This window comes from Equus quagga, chromosome 13 (assembly GCF_021613505.1).
Source record: "Equus quagga isolate Etosha38 chromosome 13, UCLA_HA_Equagga_1.0, whole genome shotgun sequence".
Lineage (NCBI taxonomy): Eukaryota > Metazoa > Chordata > Mammalia > Perissodactyla > Equidae > Equus > Equus quagga.
The window spans coordinates 47,025,232-47,044,431 of NC_060279.1; the positions used below are offsets into that span (position 1 = coordinate 47,025,232).

Here is a 19,200-nt window from a genome sequence, read left to right on the forward strand (position 1 = left end):
GCTGGGTGTTCAACACACGTGGGCTCACATAATCTTCACAGTAACTCTAAGGAGTTTTTAACCATCCTCACTTCACAAGTGAGGAAACCTACGCTCAGAGAGGTTAAGGCACTCACTTATGGTCACACAGCCAACAAGTGGCAGAGCTAGAACTCAAACCCAGGCATACCCAATTCTAAGACCCCACAGCAAACCACTGGGCCAGTGGGTCCTGGCTCCCAGGCATCCACACCCGCCCCGGCACTTGGTTATGTTTTATGGGGTCCAGGTAGCTGGTGCCCGACTGGCTATGAGAAGGGAGAGAGAGGGCGGAGCCAATGTTACCGGTATAGACTGCATAGGGACATACTAGGCTAGTAGATGTTGAGCCATTTGCTCAGTTTCCCCACTTGTCCCACGGGGACGTCCACCCTAGCTGAGCAATGTCTTGTAGGAACTGGGGTCCTAGGTTGCGGGCCGCAGCAGGAGAAGACCAGGCCCCGCGCCCCGGGGGGAACCTCAGGCTTGCCTCACATCACTCCTGGACTAGAGCACCCCAGGCAATTCCGACGGCTCCCCAAGTCAGGAGCCTTGGGCCCAGCACGACACTTCTCATGCAGAGCAACAATACCTGTGAAATCTCAAGTCAGATGTGCTGGCTATAGTTTCTTCAAACATTAAAATAAACACATAGGTATTCAAACCTCAGCTGTTCACGTGGGGATGGCGTGGCCGCCGGGCAGGGCCGTGGGCGGCGGTCAGGTCCAGGAGGCTGGCCTGGCTGTTTCTCAGTCTGGTGCTGGTTACATGGACGTGCTCAGTTCATGAACGCTCGTGACCAGCATGTGAAACTTCAGTGACAAAAAGTCAACTTAAAAAGCAGCGCTAAATTAACCGATTTGGAATCATTCCTAACAGGTTGGAAAGGGAGCAAAGGGGAGGGAGCGTACGACGCGCTTCCATTTGTACAGAGGAGGGAGAGCCAACATGGACTTTTTCCCACGTGGGCACATACACAGAAACGCTCTGGAACTAGATGCAAGAAACCCGTAACGCCAGCGGCCTCCAGAGAGCGGAAGTGGGCGGCTGGGGGTGTTTTCAATTTTGTACCTTATGCATTCATTAGCAATTAATTGTTTTTTAAGTTTATATGTGTTCAACTTAACATCCACTGCCACACCACCAGGGGAACCCGTGCTGCACTTCAGGAAGCAGTGCTGAGCCATCCCCCGTGGTCCCCTCCCCAGGTCTGGCCCTGCTGGGCTGGGGAAGCTCCTGTCCTTCCCGGACTCTCCCATCCCTGGGCAAAGGAAGACGCTGCACTGGGTCTCCCCCAGGGCCCGTCCCACCCTGGTGTCCTAGATGTCGTGACTTGGTGAACCCAAGCCCAGAACCCAAAGCCAGCCTGACGGGCAACAGTCCACCTCACCCCCCCGCCCACCCTGCACGCTGACCCTGGGCTGCTGAAGCCTTCCAAGATGGCAGGACAACCCGTCACAGCAGCATGACCATCAGGCAGGTGCGTTCCCGCCAGGTACCTGCAGCCCCAGCCTCTGATGTCAGCACCCTGCTTGTGCACCCACGTGGACCTCGAGGGACTGTCAGTCAAAACACCCCGCCTTCCCCCGGGATGCGGCCAGGCTAGATGCTCAGCCCTCCCCAGAGACAGACCTCGAGCAGAGTAACACGGGAGATGGAGGAAGCAGGGCTCTGCCAGCAGAGCCAGTTCCCCAAAGGGAACAGACACTGCACCCTGCTCCCTCCTCTACTCACTCCATCAGCTCCCCTATCTTCCCATTAAACTCCCTTTGGGCCTAAGTTGTCCAGAGTTCACTTCTATCATGTGAACCCTAAGGGACAGGAAGGCAGCACAGGACCGGAGAACACCAGGATGGTGCCACCATCATCCCCCACCCAGAAACCCAGCCCGAAAAGGCACGAGCTCTCTTGGCAGGGGCCAGGGCCCCGCCCCTCCCACCTGCGTGATCCCCTTGGAGGACTGCAAGGATGCCTCACTGGGCTTCCCCTGAAGCAGCTGAGGGAAGAAAACAAACCCCTCCTTACTCAAGGACAGTGGCAGGATCCGCTGTCCCCACCTCTTCCTCCTGGGAACCCCAGAGGGCTCAGGAAGCAACAAGGCGAGGGCAGGTGTGGGGCTGTGCCCAAGGTCTGGCTGAAGCTGGGTCAGAGAAGGCCCTGGGTCACGGTCGCAGCCCAGCCCTCAACCGCTGGGGGACCTCAGACCAGGCCCATGACACAGCCTTTCCAAACACCACCCGTAAACTGGGTGGACGATCTGTCTCCTGAGGGGCTGCTCAGCCTGTCACGAGCCCTGGAAAGTTACAGCAACAGGGGCACAGGCCTAGGGGTGGACAGAGAGGTGTGAGTCCCTTTCCTGGGTGGGCACCCTGAGGTTCAGGCGAGAAACATGCTTGGCCCCAAGAACCCCCCAAACCACTCCCAAGCCTGCAAGTTCCTCCTGAACAACCAAATTAACTGGCTCGGCTGCACAGTTTGATCCGGAGAGCTTTGCAAGCCAATATTGTAAAAAGAAAAAACCACACACACAAATTGCTTACAGCTTGATGGGCCTATGACCCCATTTCTCCCCCATTTGAACCCAAAAGCATGGCCCAAGACAGGGCTCTGACTGCGGGAAGCCTGGTGTGTGAGCAGGGAACCAGGAGCCAGACTTCCCTGGGAATGTGGATGGCCAGAGAGACGGAGGGGGCAAGAGGCGGCTGGGTTTCTTATGAAGCAGCCACGGGGCTCCAGCCTCTCTCCTGAGGCTCCCTCTTCCAACGCAGGCACCTCAGAGAGCCTCCCTCCCACGCCACCGCAGGTGGAGCAGCAGGCTGTCGGGCCTCAGGCTCTGACACGGAACAAACCCAGGCCCACAGCTACGTGACCTGTGGAAAGTTATTCAACCTCTAGAACCTCAGTTTCCCCACCTGCAAAATGAGGGGAGCAGCTCCCTCAGTGGGAGAACGAGGCTGCTCAGTAAATGCAGCTGCCGTAACTATTAATGAAAATGCTGTCGGCCCTTCCCTGCCCTGACGCCCCAACCGCTCCTCCAGGAAGAACAGGGGCCCCCACGCAGCAGCTGGACCAAAACAGATGTTGATCTGGGGTCAGAACAGGAAGCGACCTCGGAGTTTCCCAATCTCTCTTGAGCAGTGGGGCTCCCTCGCTTTTCCCTGAATAGTCTAATGTACAACCTTAACAAATAAAAGAAAGAAGAGAGTGGGGGGCCCAGCACCCCACCCCTCAGCCTCCCCCTGGCTGGTTCATCTGGGCACAGTGGGAACGGCAAAGCCAGTCTAATGTCCCACTGGACAGAGAGGGAAGCTGAAGCACAGAGAAGGGGTGTGACTGGAGCAAAGCCACCCAGTAAGCAGGAAGCAGGGCTGGAGCAGGAGCTGTCATGGCCACAGCTCACCTAACCCATGGGCACTGGCAATGCTAGAGGCCTCCAGGGCCAGGGAGCTGCCCCACGGGGTGGGGACGGCTCTTTGTTCCAGCCCAGGGAGAGCAGGAGCTGCGGCAATGGACAGCACACGCGCCCTGTGTAAACGGGCAGCGCCAGCCCATCCTTGCTGTGCAGGAACTAAAGCCAGTGCCGCCAGATCTTCTGATTACTTCAAAGAAAACCTAGAAATCTAGATTGGTGTGCAAACTTTCCTAATTTTTAAGTGCTACATTCTAATTCCAAACAAATGTGAATCCTGAGCAGTCAACAAAACAAAATGACTGGCACTGGATGTGGTCCTTGGATCACCAGTTTGCAATGTAATTTCTAGTATTTCACACTCCTAAGTAGGTTTTTTTGGCATTGTGTCAAAACGACAGGAGAGGTGCTGTGAAGCTGTCCTTCCCTACAAATCAGTGTCTTACCCAGGTGGCTAAAATTCTACCATTAGCTATTCATTCCTTTGAGTCAGACAGCGCTCTCCTAGGACATTCTTTAAAAAACAAGATTCCAAAGAGTTCATTGTAAATGTCTTTGTCTAGAGGAGAGACCTAAGCAACATTTCAGTCCCAGAAAAACAGAAATTAATAATAATAGCAACCGTAATAACGATAATTATAACAACAATGGCAATAACTAACCTATACTGAGCCATTACTAGCTCAAGGCACTCTCCCAGGTACTGGGACACACCGCTGACTGACAAGGTTCCTGAGAGAGAAGAAAAGCACATGTCTATTTTAGACAAGAAGCTGCTAACATCCCCCCAAAATACCACTCCCAAGCTGAGATCAGACACTTGGTGTCTTTCCAGCAGGGAAGTATCCACCACATTTGCGATCTCAAAATAAGTCTGGCGTCTTCCAGGGACAAAACTCTCGCTGCCAAATAGCTGGGGCTCGCTGAGGCTCCGGCCACCCGACGTTCTCTGGGAGCGGGCGCATGGAGAGCTGGCGGTGGGCAGGGGCGGGCAGAAGGAGGCAGGGAAAGTGCAGCTCGACATTTTTCCCTAAAATGCTGCTCTCAGGTCTAGACAACAGAAAAGCTGCTGCTGAAATTACTGTGAAGTCTTTCCCCAAAGGCGTTTGGTTGCACCGGATCTGCAAGCACACTTGCAGAAGTCCAGCCTTGGCCCATCATGGAAGAGGACTCCGGAAGGGGCCTCCAAGATGACAAACTCAATAAAGAGAACTCGACGCCTGGAGAGGATTTGCCAGGAGGCAGAGCAGGAGCTGGAACATGTGTCCCCGACCCCAGCCCAGCGTGTGGGTCCCAGGCCACAGGGACCACCGCGCGCCTCAGCCTGAATGAGAAGGCCGGGCAGAGCCACGCTCAGGACAGATTCTCAGGCAGAGCTGTAGGCCTGGAGGCAGGAGAATTGGGGAAAGGGCAGTCAGAGAACAAAACAAAACAAATAAAAAACAAGACCACCAGGCTACCCACTTATCCCAAGGACTTCCTCCACACACATGGGCTCTGGACCTGCAGTTTTAATCCATCTGTCCTTCAACTCTATCAGAGAAGTAAGTAGCAAAGTACGGTTATCTCCATTTTATCAAGGGCCAGAGAGGTTAAGGCACTATTCCAGGATCACAGAGCTGGCAGTACGAGGTCTTCTCTGTCCACCTCTCCAACCTCAGTTCACAAACCCCTCTTCAGTGCTCCAACACACTGGCCTTTCCTGAGTGCACCCAATGTGCCAAGTCCTCGGCGTGGTGAGCTGTGCACCGTGATCCACACCATCGACACCCTCCCGGGCTCCAGGCCCGCCATCTGCACCAGCTTACTCGTAGTCCACTCTCAGCTCTAGCATTCCTTCTTCTGGGGAGTCTTCTGTAAATCTGAAATCCCCCCCTGACTCCTGGACACGCCCCTGACCTGAGACACATTCTAGCATCACTCCCATAGCCCACCTTTCCTCAACAACAAGGCTGCATAAAATCCCGCAGAGGCATCGGTAAACTAGAAACTCCTCGGCTCCACTCACAGACTTCTGATGCAGCAGATCTGGGCTGGGGCCTGAGAATCTGCATTTCCAAGTTCCCAGGCTATGCTGCTGCTGCTCCTCTGCTTTCCAACACGGTAGCCACGAGCCTCAAGTGGCTAGTTGGATTAAATTTATATTTAATTAGGAGTTCTTCGGTCACAGTAGCCACATTTCAAGTGCTCAATAGCCACATGTGGCTCGTGGCTACCGTATTGGACAGCACAGACGTAGAATTTTTCTTTCACTGCCAAAAGTTCTCGGACAACACTGGCCTAGACTCCAGAGAGCACATATTATCGTTCCCAATCATAGGCTCATCTGTGTATTTGATCACCATTACCTCTTCCGTAGACTATACGCTCCCTGAGGACAGGGACTAATATTGTGCCCAGCTCATATTAAGCCCTCAATAAATATATATTGGATGGATGGAAAGACGGACAAATGGACAGATGGAAGGACAGATGGAAGGGTGATAGACGGATGGATGAACAGATGGATGGTGACAACTCTGGAAGGGGTAGGGACCTCCCAGTGGTCTAATCTCACTCTGGGGGGCAGGCCCCCCCTCAGCTAATGGAATGGCAAAGCTTTACACTTCACCTCCCTTGGCTGCCCTCCTAGAATATGAACCCTCCCCACGATCCCATAGCGCCTGTCCCCAAATATGAGCCGCAGAGGACCATCCCGCAGGTGCCAGATACGCGTGCCCTGCCTGTGAGCACGCTTGTTGGGAAAGAAAGTCAGTTCAAAAATGCCCTCGCAGTTTTGAGTTCTTGGACACCTAGCAAACAAGAGCTGACGACCTGCCTTTAAAAGCTCCAGTTCTGAGAGTCTTAAAGACATTTCTTTCCAACTAAGTAACCCAAATAAATTTAGCGACTTTTTTTTATAAGGAGAAATAATTAAAGAACAGATGGTGTTGCTTACTTTGAAATTTTTGCTCTAAAATAGATTTTGTGTGCACCTTGGTTGGAGTTCAACCCCCCGCCCCCATCCGTGTGTCAGAAAGGAGATCAGCTCACTAATTACCTGGCTGTCTTTTCCCTACAAGATCCCAATTTAAGAATCTCGTTTCATTCTAAGAAAATTAATTCAAAATGCCAAATAATTTAAAAATGTATTAAGAGTCCCCTTAGACTAGAAAGCAAAAAGGAGCTTTCATTTGTCTGCTAAAAATCACCTTGGGTAGTCGGATTGAAGTTTAGCTCTTAAGACTCGATCCTCAGAATTGAGCTGTTGGCAAAGCTATTGGTTCCATATGTACACAAAATGTTTCAGCTAAAATCTATGTGCTTTTAAATTGGTCTCTGACCATTTCTCTGCCACGGTCTCTGACTGCTCCACGCATTTCCCACCCCTTGGAGCCCTCGGAAGCTGGGCTCCTTATTTGCATTGGAGTAACCTATTTCCAGCACACCAAAACGTGTTCACTTTCAAAGCCACTTTTGGAGATTTTATAGCCTGAAATGGAATAAAATTTAAATTTAATAAAAATTTGAGACCTGAACAACAACAACAAAAAAAAAGTGAACTGGTTTAAAGGCCGGCTACCCAGAAGTTGAGGCAAATACCCTGAGAAAGCCCCCCAGGGTGGAGGGGGAGAAAACCAGACCCTGGTGAGCCTGCCAAATGTCACCAGGCTGGTTCAGAGGAGGGCCGGAGCTGAGACGCAACGCAATTATTTAAACCCAGAAAGAAAATCCTGAGCTCCGAAATGTGTCAGCAGCTGATTGCTCCAATTCTTCCTGTTTCAGACTGATTCCATGCACAGGTGGGGGAGCTTCCAGGCCACAAGAGCACGTTGGACAAGGGTGTCGCACCTGGACCCTCTGCCTTGAGGGGCAGCTTGCAAAGGTCCTGGCATTGTTCCATCGGACCAATGGAGAGTTTCACTCTAAAGCATTGTGGGGTAGCAGACCACATTTTTCTTTAAACCACAGGTTGTAACAAGAGGGGATTTTCTCTCTCCCTTTGTTTCTCTCTGTCTCTGCCTTTGTCTCCGGCTGGCAGCCCCCCTCCACCCCTGCCTCGCTCTCTCTTCCTCCCCTGGCTCCAGCATGAGAAGGCCTCGTCTGGCTGTCACTCACGCCCTTTTGTGGGCTCCGCAGGCCTCAGGGTATTACAACCCCCCACAGCCCCAGGCCCTCTGCAGCCTCAGAGGCTGAGCTCAAAGGCTGGCTGTGAGTCTGCTCTGACACCCATGAAAGGGTTGGAGGGTGCACCAAACGCTCTGCAACGGTTTCCTCCGTGCCCCAGAGACGGCACCGTGGAGAAAACCGGGCCGTGCCACATCTCCTGTCCTGCTGTCAGGGGGGACAGAAAGCCGAAAGAAGAGCGAGACAGCGTCCTCCCACAGTCCCCAGCTGGCTCAGTGAGTCCTCAGTTCCGACAAGGGCATGGGCAGGAACTCTGCAGTGTGGGGGCAGCACCCAACACACAAACCTGCAGGCTCATTTGGGTGAAAGGCCCCTCGTCGGCCTAAGTCACCCTTGCAGGAGTTTCCGAAGACAAGTTAGTTCAGACCCAGAGGGTGCTACTCCCCCACCTCCTCCTGCAAACGCATGTCCCATTGCAAGGTCCCTGGCAGGGTCAGAGGGATGAGGCCCACACCATGAGTGAGAACTGAGCTCTTCTAGCAACTTCCCTCTCCCCACGTCCCCTGCCCCCACCCCTCGGCCCAGTGCATCCCCTCCTCTCCCTTCTCCCCTGGGAGAATAATAACAGGATTGCTTACTGCAGGCCAGGAAGCATGTCCAGTCTCACCGCATCCCCAAAGCAACCTTCCGAGATAAGAATACTACTGCTACCCCCATTTCACAGATGAGAAAACTGAGGCTCGGACTGGTTCAATGACTTGCCCAGTCAGTCAGCTGCAGAGCCAGGATTTAACTCTTTTCCAGATACGTGAACGGATCCCCAATCCCTCTGGAAGGCCGACACTGTGGACCCTCTGCCAGCAAGCCCTTGTCCTGGGGCGTGACCTGGAAGTCAGGATAGGCGGCCCTGAGTCATCCCCATTCTCTCTTCAGGTCCCCCTAGTGACTAAGGACTTCGGGCACGGCAGAGAGGCCCATGTAGGGGACAAGGCCTGTGATCGACCTTGAACTTAAAGAGGCTCCAAGTTCTGACCAGCGTCGCTAATGGGTCAGGAGTAACCTGAGCCAGCCCTTGGATGGCGGCTCCGGCACTATGGCTGGCCGGCCCGTGGCGGCTGGCACCGCCACCTGGATGAGCGCCTCCCTTCTCCATTTCACGGGCCTCTGTTCAGAGCAACCTTTTCTCCTCCGACAACAAAGCGGTGCCCGTTATCAAGCGCTGACTAAGTGCCAGCACTCCACTAAGCACTTTACACACGTTATCTTGTTTAATCTTCACCACCGGGCAGAGGGGCAGGGACAGGGCCGCAGGCTAGGGAGGAAACCAAGGCTCCGAGCAGACGGGGCGCTCAGCTAGGAAGCTCCAGACTGGTATTTGAAAAGGCCTGTGTTCTCAACTGCAGTCCTGTGCTGCCTTCGGGAGGAGATTCTTGGTAGAGATTATGGGTGACTCGTTATCTTCTTTTCATTTTAATATATTTTCAAAATGCTCTGCAACATTCCAAAGGAAAAAAAGGTTGCAACTTGATAGGAAAAAAAGAGGAGGAAAGAAAACGTGAGGGAAGAGTGTTAATATCATTATGTTTGATGGGAACACTTCACACACACACACATACCCAACAGCCTTAATCTGCTATTTATTTGGGGTTTTGTGATTGTCAAGAATTAAAAGTCCCAAAGGCTGATTTTCCTCATCTAGGGCTTAGATGATCAGTTTCAATTTGGGCAAAGGGCCGAGACACAAATTCTTCCTTGTGAGGCTTCTGAGCTACCCAAGAGCCTTCTGAGCCACAGTGAGGCATGGGAGCCCCCAGGCCAAAACCACACAGGCTCCCGCACACGGTTCTCAGGGTTCTCGCAGCAGCCCTGGAGATGGAGACTAGAGCCCTTTCCCAGGCGATGACCTTGAGCCTCACAGGGGCTGAGGACCACACCCACTGTCACTCAGCTTATAAGAGGCAAAGCCAGGCTTCCAAGCCAGGTCAGCCTGCCCCCAAAGTACTTCCAACCTGCTTCTGAGGTCCAGTCACCCCAGGCCTAAGGGAGAGCTGCCGCTGGATGGTCCTGGGCCAGGGAAGCACCTGCAAAGACGCCCACGTGGTGCCCGAGTGATGGGAGAGCATCACTCAAGTCCTCGGCCCTGGCTGGATTTCCGGGAGGCAGGAGCTCTTGGCCAGGAGACCAGGGTTCCACCAGAGTTCAAGGAAAAAGCTGGGCAAGTCACTTCCCCTCTCCAAGCCTTTCTAGTCCTCAGATCTCATGTTTTCCTACAGAACAGGATCTTTCCTAGGTCTGCCTCGCAGAAGGAAACCCGACCCCTGCTTTCTCTTCCCGGACCCCGCCTCTCTGACAGGCACGGAGCTGCCTAGAAAAGGACTCCACCCTAGGGTGCCCCGTGGCAGAGGCCCTGAGAACGCACCAGGCTGGCACCCTCACCCACCCGCAGCTGCCCTCCTCTCGGATGGGAAAGAAGCTCATGGGCAGGTTTTTAAGGCTCGAAATAAAGTTTAAATATTACGTGGAAATTACTAAACAAATCAAATCACTGTTAAGTGGATGTCATGGGCTTCCTCTAGACAATACGTTTAATGAAGATTATTGTCCTCCTGGTTATAGTTTTAGATTTGCATTTTATTATCAGAGAACCACTTACGCATTACTCCAGGATTTTCATTAGGTAAATAAATTTTTATGTGGATTTCATTATATTCCCTTGGCTGAAATCCTGATCACTTAACAGCAAGAACGCTGCTCCAACATCCTGTGTGTCAATCAGGATGTAACTGTTTCCTCTGGTTGTTGAAAAGTACTTTTTAAAAAATCTGGTGTTGATGGCAAAAGGAAGAGGGACAGGGTCAGAACTCAGGGTAGAGTTTGTGTCCAGTTCTTCCAGTAAAACACACACACACAACCTAAAAAGGAATTTTCTATTTAGAAAGAGATATATGACATATATAAAATCTATGCAAGAAGGTATTGTATATACTATAATATATATCCTGTATAATTTTTTTCCTAGTGTCTTCTCCACCCTGTTTTGGCCACTAAGATGTAAACTGACACAACAGCACCAGGACTAAGAGGACTAAGGTATAGGCTGGTCCTGGAGAAATAAAGTTGAAAGAAATAAGCCTGGAAAGAAGCAGGAAGGAAGAAGGTGGGGGTAGACATTCCTGGAACCGCAGCCATCAGCAGGAAAAAAAATCTTTTCTAAGAAGTCTAATACGAAGCAATTAAGCTAATTGGAATCTAGATTGTACCAGGTGCCTCCGGAAACTTGAGACCAAGGGAATCTCCTTGCTGGAAAAATTACACCTCGATATGAATGAGTGAGGGACTGAATGAATGAAGCAGCTAAAAACAGACCCTAACATTCAGGTCTAATCCGTCTGGCCCTACACGACATAGGTAGTTCCAGGTGTCCCTTTTCTACGGCCCGACAAGGTTGCAGAAGAATTTGCTAATAATAAAAACTTCTGCTTATCAAAAAGGGCTGCTGCACGCCAAGGCCTGGGCTGAGCATCATGTGCATTGTGGCGTCCATCTCCAGTCCAGCCAGCCCAGAAGACCAAGAGAGAGCCTCCCAAGGTGCCTTTCCTGAGAGCACGTCAGAGAGGCAGACAGCAGCAGGGGCGACACAGTAAGCCACTACGGGAAGGAGCACGAGTCAGGCTCGTTGTCAGGAGGATGCACCAAACACCTTCACTGGGGTTTTCACGAGGGTTTTCATGAGGACAGCCTTGTGGCATCCTCAACTCTAACTCCTGCCCGGAATCGGGATTCAAATGGTGAGGTCTCATTATCAGCTCTGTCCCTGATTATCTGTGCAATGTGGAGACAGCCGAGACCTCACTGATTCTTGCTTATCGTCAATGATAATAATGGCACCAACCTCATAGAGTTGTCATGAGATTAGAAAGAACTGACACAGAATGAGAGAAAATATTTGCAAATCATATATCCAGAGAACTCCTAAAACTCAACAACCAAAAAGCAAACAACTTGGCTTAAAAATGGGCAAAGGACTCGAATAGACATTTTTTCAAAGAAGACACACAAATGACCAATAAGCACATGAAAAAGATGCTCAGCATCACTAATCGTCAGGGAAATGCAAATCAAAACCACAATGAGATACCACCTCACATCCATTAGGATGACTACTATCAAAAAGAAAAAAAAAAACCAGAAAATAACAAGCGTTGGCAAGAATGGAGAAATTAGAATCCTTGTGCACTGTTGGTGGGAATGCAAAATGGTGCGGCTGCTATAGAAAAAAGCGTGGCAAGTTCTCAAAAAATTAAAAATAGAATTACCATATGATCCAGCAATTCCACTTCTGAGTAGGTGTTCAAAAGAATTGAAAGCAGAGTCCTAAAGAGATACTCACGTTCATAGCGGCATTATTCACAATAGTCAAGAGATGGCAGCAGCCCAAGTGTCAATCAACAGATGAATGGATAAACACAATGTGGCACATCCACACAGTGGAATATTATTCAGGCTTAAAAAGGAAGGCAATCCTGCAATAGGCTACAACATGGATGAACCTTGAGGATATTATGCTAAACAAAATAAACCAGTCACAAAGACAAACACTACATGATCCCACTGACATGAGGTACTCAGAGTGGTCAAAGTCATAGAGACAGAAGGCAGCATGGCGGGTGCCGGGGCTGGGGGAGGAGGGATCGGGGAGTCAGAGTTTAATGGTCCAGAGTTTCAGTTTTACAAGATGAAAAGAGTTATGGAGGTGGATGGTGGTAACGACTGCCCAACACAATGGAGGTACTTAATACCACTGAGCTGTACACTTAAAAATGGCTCAGACAGTAAATTTTATATGTATTTTAGTACAATAAAAAAATTGGAAAAAAATTAGAGAACTGAATGAAGACTACTTACGTCTAGTGCCTGGAGATAATAAGGACTCATGTTTGTGTTACCACTGACTGTTGTCTACACAAAACCACCAGCCCTCCCTTTTCAACAATTTTTTTCAGCTGTCAACAACTTTCCGAAACTACCTGGACCCCAATTTCAAGGTGTTTAAGGGCGCAACAAAACCTCCTTAATCTTCAATCCCAAAATTAATCACCCGTGACTCTCACGCAGGGCCTTGACTGAGCATTGCTCTCGGACCTTTCCAAAGGAGAGACTTAAGGCAGATGATCAAAATGAAGACGCCTGAAAGGAGAACCCCCAGATGTAACAGTGGTCCTCTGTAGGGGGAACTTTGGGGGTATTTTTATTTTCCTCTCTATATTTTTGTGTATTATTCTCATCATTTGCAATTGAGCGAGTGTTGCAAAATGCTAACGCCCTTCTATTCCGTGAAGTAGAGAAAATGAAAAAGATAACCGCCGGGCAGCTCAGAAGCATCTTCTCATATATAATGAAAGAGTTGATTAAATTTCCCTGCCCTCCCATTGCCTATCTGACATCATCACCCACTTCTACCTGCCACCTGCTCAGCCCTAGGCACACTGGCCTCCTCACCCTTCCTCAGACATCCGGGCACTTTTCCTCTCAGGGCCTTTGCACGTACTGTTCCCACTGCCTGCAGAGTCACATCACCTCCTTCACATCTTCACTCAAAGTCACCTCCTCAGTGAGCCCTTCCCCGACCCAATCTATAACTGCCCCTGCTGGTCCCAGCTCCCCACACCTCTCCTCCTTCATCTTCTCCCTTAGCCCTCACCTCCAGCACACCACACACAGTCTACTCACTTATCTTGTGTACTGTCTCCCCCGCCACCAACACCACCAACAGCCAGAGTATCAGCCCCCAGAGGAGAGGGATTGTTGACCTTTCCTTCGCTGCCACACCCAGAGTCCTGCTCCAGCAGCATCAGGTGCTCGGTAATAATTGGTCAGATGGATGAATGAATAAGTGAAAGCTAACTTCAAATCATTCTCACCCACTTACAAAAGCAGCCCCAGGAAGAGTGCGCCCACACTTTCTTAGAGACCCAAGAAGAAACTGCTCAAAGAGCTTGACAGAAACACGTTGACTCTTCTCTGATTCAGGCTTTTCACTAATCCAGAGGGGCCTCCTGCCCATGGACATTAACAAGAGCTCCACGAGATGGCCCATCTCCAGGGTCCTGACCCCACATTCCAGGTCCAGGGCATTTTTCCTGAAGAGCATTTATCACTCAATCAAAGCCACCCACCCTGCCAACACTCTGGTGAACACCACTTACAAGAGGCTCGCGATCACTGCTTAAAAATCTCGCTTGTCCTCAAATATCGCCTGTTTGTCTTGGGAACAGTGTACATGAATAGTCGGTTTGTTGGAAGAACATAATATTTTCCTTGGCTTTTAGGCAACAGTCTGGCAAATGAGTTTTCCCCATGTAACTTTCTGATGGCTTTATGTGAGCAGTTAATTAGAATTATACAGACATGTTTATAGAAGTTTAAATGAAGCATAGTTCGAGTTTGTGAAAATATATATAATTACTCACGCCGACACTTCCCACTGAAAAAGAAAAGGCGACATAAGCAAGAGCCCTAAAAGCAACAGCAGGCGCTGGGAAGGGCTCCACCAGCCTCAATGGCCGCACGTGGGGGTACTTGGGGAGACTGAGCCCTGTGGGGAGACCACAGCCCCTCCCCAGCACTCTGCTCATTAGGCTCACACTGCAGCCAGCGCGTCCCCAAGAGGGCCCCTTGGGGTGGGCACCAGGCACCAGGTACGGCCCATGGGGACCCGGGTACACCAGCACACACAGAGCAAGGCCACACTCTGTCATCCGACCGGCTATGGAGGAGAGGTCTGGAGACCCGAGGAAGTTCCTTCCCCACCCTGAGGGAGGGGCCCCAGCCTTCCGAACTGAGGGAGGTTTTTGGCAGCCTGAGGACCCGAATCAGGGCAGCTTCGGGGCAGGCTCGCCCAAACTGGGTCCACTCCCCTTCTCTCCGAGCCCCCACTTGCCCGGTGTCCCCACTCCTCCCAGTGCTGCCTGGCCTGGCCTGGGCTTGCCGTTCCCTATCCCCACCCCAGTGCCTTGGGGACAATGTGGCAGCATCCACGTCATGTGGGTGTGTCCATCCACTTCATCTGACCCCTGTCAATGGTCAATCCGACTATTCCAGTCAAGGAATTCCTCAAAATTATTCCAATTCCTTGTCTTCAAACTTAAAAGAACCCTAGCCAACTCTCTCCACCTTTGTGTTGTCTAGAATGACCGGCTGGCTCCCATGCCGGCCTTATGATTTGGCAGCAGCAACACCAAGAAGTGAACGCCCTTCCCAGGTGCGGGATGCACTCCACAGCCCTGAGAAGGGCTGACCCCACTGTCTCCTGGGCGGAGGGGCTCCCAGCAGTGAAAAAGAATGTCCTCAGGGCAAGGGGACCCAACCCGTGTGGGCAAGGTCAGCTCCAGGCACCCAGATGTGTCTCTGTGCTGCCCACTGGCTTCAGCCACTGAGCCAACAGCCAGATGGGCTGCCCCAGGGCTCCCAGCCGCGCCGCTCCCACGGTGCCCACTGTGGGCTGCCTCCAGGCAAGGACTTCTGCAGAACTAGCCCTTGGAGATGCCCCTCCAGTGATCTGGTCACTGGAGAGAAAAAGGTCCCAGACTCACGGAGACATTCCGCCTCTCTTCTTCCTCAAAGAGTAAAGAACACAACAAGGAATTTGGGGTTCCGGGGGACAGACAGACAGAAGCAGACAAGTCAGAGGAAAGAGACAAGGAATCCAGGAAGGGCCTGGTGAGTAGCGGTCCTTCATTCGGGCCTTGTTTACTAAAGGCCTGCTCAGCGCAGGTACTTTCTAACCCCTCCTCCCGCCTCTGGCCTGTCTCCTGAAGCCTAGGGACACGGGAGTGGACAGTCAAACCCCATCCCCTTCCAGACAGAGCTGAGAGTCCAGTGCATGAAGACTGTAAACAGGTAACCACATAAATAAATTCCCACCGAGAATAACATGACATTAAAAGAAGAAACAGAGAGAGACTAACGGGAGCGGGCCTGCTTTGGGGGAAAGGTGGTCAGGAAAGGAGACACTGAATCTGAGCCCAGAAGGAGGAGAAGGAGATGGCCAGGCAGGAAAGGCGGAGAGTGACTCAGACAGAAGGAAAGACATGTGAGCAGGTGGTACAGTCCTAGAACTCGAGGAGAGGAGATAGGGACCAGAAAGAGTAGGATGGAGGGCCATAACGGGACAGGGGAGGGGCTCCAGAACCTTGCATGGAAAGACAGGTGTGACACAGGCCTCCTAGAGTCTGCCTGTCCCCAAACAGCACTGGGGACCTCCCCAGCAGCCTTTCCAACCATTTCTCTCTTGCTGACCCAATTCAAATTTTGTCCATATCCTCAGAGGCCAGTAAATCCAAGGAAAGCTGGGGCTCTCGAGAGCCCCTGGAGCGATGCTCCACACGCTGGCCTGTGACTGGTCTAGGATATGCAGGGGATGCCATTCTCATCAATGAGGCACAAAGGAGAGACTTAGAGCGAATTAGGGAAAGTATCCTTCCTCTAAAGACAGTCCTGTATAAGGGAGCTTCTCTCTCCTGGTCTTTGGACATTGATGTCTGGGAGTGTGATGTCTGGAACCACAGCAGCCATTTCTCCACCAAGAAGAGACAAATTTGAGGGCAAGAGCCAATGTGTTGAGCAGGACGGAGCATAACGATGGAAGGTACCTGGGTCCCTGCTGACAGTGCTGACCGCTCTACTAAGCATTCTGTAGCCACACTCCCCCCAGACATCTCGTCCTACAAGACATTCCATCCCCTCATGCTTGAGCTGTTTTGAACTTGGAGTGCACGTCTTGCAGCCCAAAGCATCCCAACTGATCTGATCTCTTGTCGGCCAGCCAGTTTTGTTGAAACTGAGTGGCTGGCCTACTGCTCTTCCTCCTTCCAGAAGACTCTTTAGGTTTCCCTGCACCACTCCCTATCCAGGGGAGCCCCAACCAGTCAGAGATGCAATCCTCCCCCAGGAGAATTTCACAACCTCAGGATATTGGAGGAGAAATTCTGTCCAGAGCAGTGAAATGGTCAAAAGACAGATCATAAAGACTATGGGAGGGAGAAACGGGAGAAAGGGCTATGCTTCAGGACACCACCCAGTAACAAGGAGCTGGAGAACCCTCTGCAGACCTGTGTCCATGGTCCTGCTCTGACAAGTAGAGGTTAAGGGTCACGGTGAGCTCTTTCTTAGATCATTTTATCTTTGTAACACCCCTAGGAGGTGGGGACATTTTCCCCATTTTACAGTTGGAGAAAACGGGGTCATGTTAAGAGACGCTCCGGGGCCAAGAGGCCTGTGCTCAACCCACCTCCTCCTCTCGGCACTGGTGTGACCTCGGCCTTGGCGCCTCGCCGCCTCATCTATAAACAGGGATAACAGACTGCCACTTGCAGCGGCCGCGAGGGTAACAAGGGACGCTATGTGAAGGGGACAGAGCCCCGAGTAGGGGGCTGCCCACGATGAGGCCTGGAACCCCCTTCCTCAGAGCGCCGGCCCCAGGCTGTCGATAGCTCTGTTGGGGGGAGGGCGGGGGAAGGGGGAGGTGGGGGCGGGGTATTGACCAGTTCCACCCCCTGCTGTTGCTTGACTTTTCCTCCTACAAAGTAGACTCTCCAGAAATGTAACCAAATTTCTGGGGCTCTGCTGCCGAGGCCACGGCACCTAGGGTGTGGGATGGGCACCACTCCTCAGCTCCGAGCCCAGCTCCAGCCCAGGTCCTTCGTCAAACCATTCCCTCACTGGACAGGTGTCACTCTGGGCCTGCCCTACCTGAGTGGATTTGAAATGTGTTAGAATCGGCTGAAAAGCCACTCGGGCTAAATCTGCTGAGCAAGCTGGGCGATGTCGCTTGAGTCTAAAAAACAGTCTGAGATCATGAAACGCCTGTCTTCTGGGGGCAGCAGGCTCTAAAGGGAGCCGCTGAGGAGGAGGCCGGGAACGTTCCGCGCAAAGGCGAGCTCCTGGGAATAAGGGTGTGACCTCCTAAAGTGACTCCTTTTCCAGACCTCTGCCCCAGCCAATATGGACATCAGGACGCCTGGCACCCAGGGTCGCTGGAGCAGAGCCAGGAGGCCCAGGGGAAGCTCCTCCAGCCGCAGGGCCTGAGCAGAGGCCTCCTCACAGATTAGAGCGGAGCATGCAGAGGACGCCCGGTGCACGGCCGCCGAGCCTCGGGCCTGCAGGGCGCGGGGGGAACGGACCCAGCGCAATCAGGACCCCAAGCCCCCGGGCGCGCGGGCAGCACGTGAGAGCCTGTGGTGAGCGCACCCTTCCTGCAGGAGCGGCCTCCACCCCAGCGCCAGGGCTGCTCCAGGCAGGGTCGTGGGCTGAGCAGTCCCACATCTGCCTATTTGTTTTGAGAGAGAGAAGCAAGAAATTCGAACGATTTTTTCCGTGAAATCTCCAGATATTTTAATGTCGGTTTATTTCTCTTAAATATAGCACAACCCAATCAAAACATATCTGTGGGCAACACTGGGCCTCAGTCCCCAGCCTGCAACCTTAATGGAAAAGGCTGGAAGGGCAACGTCAAGGAGCTGACGCTCAGGTCCGGGCTTCCCTCGCGCTCACCTCGGCGACCCCGACGCCCTGGCGAGTCCCTGCTCGGAGCGCGGTTCCTCCGCCTCCACGAGCGCCACCCACCAGGCCACACCCAGCCCAGACTCGAGCCGCGCTGGGAAGCACCTCTCCTGCGAGAAGCCCCTCCGGCTGGGCTCTTCCTGGAGCCCGAGTTTCCTCCCCGAGCAGGACGGACTTCCGCGCGGGAGGAAGCGCTGCGCATGCGCCGGCTCCAGGCGCCCGTATTTATACAGTTTCGTAAACTGCAAGCGATTATTTTGTTTCATCAGAACAATCACTATGCAAATAACGCTCACCAGCTAATACAAACAGGGCTGTTACACTCACTTCCAGTGTCCATGAAAAGACACTCGGCGGCCCTGACCAAACGCGCTAGGACGATGCGTAACCAGGAGATGCTCTCGAGTGAGGGAATTAGGCAAATGAGAGAAGGTGTCCTGACCCGGCCCCCAGAGCCCCCGCCTCCCAGCCCCGCCTTTATTCAGCAAGACGACCGGCTGAGATGAAAAGGCTCCCAGAGGACGGGCGGATGTCAGGACTCGAGGAAAAGACAAAAAGCACAGAGAGGGCAGCACGGCTCCCAAATTTGAACAGCCCCCAATTTTCACATTTGTTTTCTGGCGGGGCTGTGGAAAGGGGGCAGGGGAGGGGCAGGGGCTTCGCCGGCTGGGCGCGAGCGGGGAGGGCCTGCGGAAACTCCAGGCTGGCTCCTGGTCCCTGCGGCGGGCGCGGGGGCAGCCAGGACACATCCTGTTCTAGGAGTGGGGCTCACACGGGGCCAGGCCCTGGACACAGGACTAGGGCTCCGGATGGGGCGAGTTCCCAGCTAGGGGCAGCCTGGGACCTTGGCTTCCCACAGCCTGTTGCAGGGCAGGAGCAGGTATGGGGACCCAGACAACACACAACCAGGACAGAGTGACGAGGGACTCAGGCAGGAAACCTGGAGGAGGGCCTCAAGTCCTTAGAGGGCCAGGCAGTAGCCCTGGGAGAGGTAACAGCCCCGCCATCAGGATGGATTCCAGAATGTTAGAGCAAGGAAAAATCATCTCACCTCAAACCCCTGTGGTTACGCCTGTGTGATGTGGAGCAAGTTACTTTCCCCTTCT

At 52.5% G+C, this 19,200-nt stretch overlaps 1 protein-coding gene across 2 annotated transcripts in view; it reads right to left on the minus strand.

The window, feature by feature from the left end:
- The window catches only part of ZNF423 (zinc finger protein 423), a 320,871-nt gene that overhangs the window by 281,572 nt on the left and 20,099 nt on the right, over positions 1-19,200 (minus strand). The window contains exon 1 of one of the 2 annotated variants that reach the window (XM_046680368.1): positions 8,173-8,276. The exons of the other annotated variant lie outside the window; for it this stretch is intronic. The gene's annotated coding sequence lies outside the window, so the exon portion shown is untranslated. Of the gene's footprint in view, positions 1-8,172; positions 8,277-19,200 lie in introns of those variants that run through there. 2 annotated transcript variants of the gene reach the window in all.